The sequence below is a fragment of the Chiloscyllium plagiosum genome, chromosome 5, assembly GCF_004010195.1.
Source record: "Chiloscyllium plagiosum isolate BGI_BamShark_2017 chromosome 5, ASM401019v2, whole genome shotgun sequence".
Lineage (NCBI taxonomy): Eukaryota > Metazoa > Chordata > Chondrichthyes > Orectolobiformes > Hemiscylliidae > Chiloscyllium > Chiloscyllium plagiosum.
This window is the reverse complement of record NC_057714.1, coordinates 121,194,909-121,199,698: the sequence shown is the minus strand read 5'-3', so window position 1 is coordinate 121,199,698 and position 4,790 is coordinate 121,194,909.

Genomic DNA, 4,790 nt, shown 5'->3' with positions numbered 1-4,790 from the left:
CCCTTTTTGAATTATTTGGAAGCAGATCTGTCCGCCATTTTAATTAGGGCTTTGGTCTGGCCATGGCAGTTTGGTTTAATAAGCCAAATGTCTTGAGAGGAAGAATTGTGAGCAAATGTGGGTTTAATAGTTGATGCTCCTGAAAGTTGAGAGCTGAGGTCTTGTTACGCTGAGCAGCGTTATTTATTTCCTTATTTATTTATTGATGTGTAATGAGTGTAGTTGTGAGTTCTTTTGTATAGTAGTTAGTTTATTGTTTATTGTTGTTGTTTTTATTGTTAAAATATATTTTCATATTTTTATAATTTTTCAATGAAAATATATTTTTTAAACCCCCCACCATACCCACCATATTATTCTTACAGATAACTGAGATCTCCTTACAAATTTGTTTCTCAATTTCCTCCTGACTAGTGGGGGGTTTATAGTACAATCCCAATAAGGTGATCATCTTTCTTATTTCTCAGTTCCATCCAAATAACTTGCCTGGACATATTCCCAGGAATATCCTCCCTCAGTACAGCTGTAATGTTATCCCCAACCATAAATGCCACTCCCCCTCCTCTCTTGCCACCCCCCTTTCTATCCTTCCTGTAGCATTTGTATCCTGGAATGTGAGAAACAAAAGCTTTAATAATTTCAGTCCGAGACTTATTTCTGATCAGCCATTTATTTGTACACCTATAGATGGGTGCTTTGTCTAATTACCTGGTAAGGTAATGACAAAATGCACACCAAATCCAACAAACTCTCGAAATTTATTCAGTTTGAATCCCCATATTTTTCCTTATTCCATTGTTTGTTCCCTGCTTCGCTTACGTCACTCATTTCCTTAAGACTGATCCCACAACTTCTGTTTATCCTGTTTTGTCCGTGACAAACTCTTATCTCTGACTCCCATAAGGGTGTTTGACGTCAGTCTATAATAGATTATTGATTAGGCATATCTTTTCTTCTATCAGCATCTATTTCTATCCAGAGGCCACTTTGCTCTTTAATTAGGGTTTGTTCCTGTGTCTCTGTACAAGCGAGGAGAACAGATGTTTTCCTGTTTGACCATATATCCACCATTGTTCTGTATTCATGTCTCATGCTCACATATCCTTTCTTTTTGCTGAATATGTATTTTCTCATTCCTATTCTGTATCAGAATTTATACTTGCAGAAATAACATTAATTCATTTATATCCCACATATGAGTTATATAAAGCTGTAAGTTAATTATTGGGGGATTGAAGGTGAGTTTAAAAAATCAAATCGAAACCATCAAGCAGAGGTGTAGGGTAGCGAAAAGACTAACAAAACCCAGTGTGACAAGAAAGGGGTAAAAAAAAATGCAGAAGGGTGTTGCAGCAATGAAAGCCAGAGAGAGTGGTTAAAACATCTAGACTCTTTGTTTGAATGTACATAGCATTTATAAAAAGAAGAGTTGATGGTTCAAATAAAAATATGAGTCAGACTTGATTGCTGTTATGGAGATGTGATTGGAGGGTGACCAAGCCTGGGAAATCAATATTCAGCGATATTCAAAGTTCCAGAAGAAAGGCAAAAAGGAACATGAGGTACATAGAACAATACAGTGCAGTACACGCCCTTCAGCCCTTGATGTTATGCCAGCCTTTTGTCCTACTCTCACATCAGACTAACCTACATACCCTTCATTTTACTATCATCCGTGTGCCTATCCTAGAGTCACTAATATATCTGAGTCTACTACCACTGCTGCAGTGCTTTCCATGCACCCTCCACTCTAGTGGGATAGCTTTGTAAATAAAGGATAGGGCAAGAGATTGTGACATGGAATCAGTTTGTGTACAAGCCAGGAACACCAAGGAAAAGAAGTTACGGTTGGGAGTTATCTATAAGCCCATGAAACATTGTATTCCGTGCTGTGTTCTTTTACCCTAATGCACTTTGTATGGTATGATCTGCCTGTACTGCATGCAAAACAAAACTTTTCACTGTACCTAAATACACGTGACAATAATAAATGAAATCAAATCAAAAAGTTGCCCCACAACAGGACAACTAAATGCAGCAATGATGGAGGCATTAAGAGAAGTACAATTGCCATGGGTGATTTAATCTACACGTTAACAGCACAGGTACACATGGAAGATGAATTTGTAGCAAGCATCAGCGATAGTTTCTTCTGGCAGAACATTGCAGAATCTGTCCAGGAACAGATTATTTTCGATCTAGTAATGTGTAATGAGGCAGAGCTTCAGATTAGATTAGATTACCTTCAGTGAGGAAACAGGCCATTTGACCCAACAAGTCCACACCGACCCTCCAAAGAGTAATCCACCCAGCCCCACTCCCCTCCCCTATATTTACCTCTGACTAATGCACCTAACACTGAGCCAATTTTAGCATGGCCAATTCACCTGACCTGCACATCTTTGGGTTAAGAGAGATCTCAAAGTTAAGGATCCTCTAGGGGTGGGATTTGAATTTCAGTTTGAGGAAGGTAAACTCGGATCTCAAATCAATGTCCTGAACTTCAATAAGGACAAACAGAGGTACAGAGAAAGATTCTTCTAATGTAGTCTGGGAAAACAGACTAAGGGAAAAGTCAATGGATGAGCAGTGACAGAGAATGAAGCAAATATTTCAAAGTGCTCACGAAAATGTATTCTGGTCAAAAACGCAGAAAAAGATGAACATCCATTATGGACCAGGCTAGACCCCTCAAAACCTTTCAAGAAGATAGCACAGACCCTAACTTTGCTCATTGTTTTAAGCAGATGTAAAGTGGGTATTCCAGGAGAAATGCCGTTGGTCAACCCACTTAGTTTGAAACAAAACAGAATTTATTTACAAGATTACTGAATGAAACACCAACAACAGAAAACAGAATACCGAATAATCTATCCTATCTGAAAACCCAACAGACTAACCCAACTTAACGATGCTGTTCCAAATACTTGCAACAATCCCCATAAACACCCCTTGGCACAAAAGGTAAAATCAAACACAGGGTCTTACAGGAGGGAAGTCAGAGAGAGAGGACCAGCCTTACCTGCTTCTTTGGGTCCAGCAACCTTTTTCCACACTACTGCTAAAAGCAAAAACCAAACCAGAGAAAAGCTGAGCTGGGAGAACAGGCCACACCCCCTTCAATTGTACCAGCAGTCTGTTTTAAAACTTGAAAGCCTTCTGTCTGAGGCAGTCTCCGTTAGCTATTATCAACTTGGCCCTAAACCCCTTCACCTCCGGACTTTTCGGAGTCTGTGTCATTTACAACCTCGCTGAAAATAAAGCCAAGGACTGCATAACCTTGTTAAAGGAGCAACATGGTCACACATGATGAACAAAGGTGATTGAGGAATGTATCCAATCGAGATATACAAAATGGTGAGCCATGTGGTAGGCCAGAGGATTGGGAATGTTTTAGGAACTAGGAGCGGATGTCCAAAAAAACTAATGAAGAACTTGTTGAATTTGCTGGGAGCGTTCAATCGGGTTGCAAAACTGATAATGTGTTACTCAAGAAAGGAGGGAGACTGAAAGCAAGAAACTACGGCCAGTTGGCTTAACATTTATCCCTGGGAAAATGCTCGAGTCCATGATTAAGGAAGAAATAGTAGGACATTCTGAAAAGCTAAACACAATCAAACAAAGCCAACATGCTCAAAAAAAGAATTGCAGATGCTCTAAAGCTGGAGAAACTCAGCAGGTCCCACAGCATCTGTGGAGAAAGAAAACAGAGTTAACATTTCGGGAACAGTGACCCTCCTTCACAACCAGCAGAGTCATAAAAGGAAAATCATGTTTGACAAATTTTCTCGAGTTCTTTGAAGATATATCATAAAGGAGATAAACGGGGACCCAGTAAATGTGGTGCATTTGGATTTCAGAAGGGAATTGATAAGGTGCCACATAAAAGATTATTGCATAAGATTGGACCTCATGGTATTATGGGTAATGTATTAGCATACAATAAGAATTGTACACGGCGAGTACTCATGTGACTCAGCCAACGTTGTCTATCGTATACGCTGCAGTCAAGGATGTCCTGAAGCATGGTACATTGGTGAGACCGAGCAGATGCTATGACAATGCATGAATGGATACTGCACAACAATCACCAGACAGGAAGTGTGCCCTCCCCATCAGAGAACACTTCAGTGGTCCAGGACATTCGGCCTCGGACCTTCAGGTGACCATCCTTCAGGACAAGCAACAACGCAGAGTGGCTGAGCAGAAGCTGATAGCTAAGTTCAGTACCCATGGGTTTGGCCTCAACTGGGACCTTGGGTTCATCTCACACTACAGGTAACCCCACTGCACAATACACTCTCTCCCTCTCAAACACACACACTCCAACAAATTCAGACCCTCCCTCATACACAAGCTCTCTCTCGTATACACACACATACACCCCCTGCACACACACCCTCTCACACATACCCCATCACACTCACACACACCCACTATCGCATGCACTCACACACTAACATGCACACTCAATCTGTTGCTCCTTCATGCACACACATATAAGCTCATGAGGTGAATTTGTTTTTGCATTTTGCTCAAAAACTGCATGAATCCATGTAAAACTCTAATACTATCCATTCTGACATAGCATTGGGACACAGACTACACACCTATTACAGTCATAGAGTCATTGAGATGTGCAGCATGGAAACAGACCCTTCGGTCCAACCTGTCCATGCCGACCAGACATCCCAACCCAATCTAGTCCCACCTGCCAGCACCCGGCCCATATCCTTCCAAACCCTTCCTATTCATATACCCATCCAAATACATCTTAAATGTTGCAATTG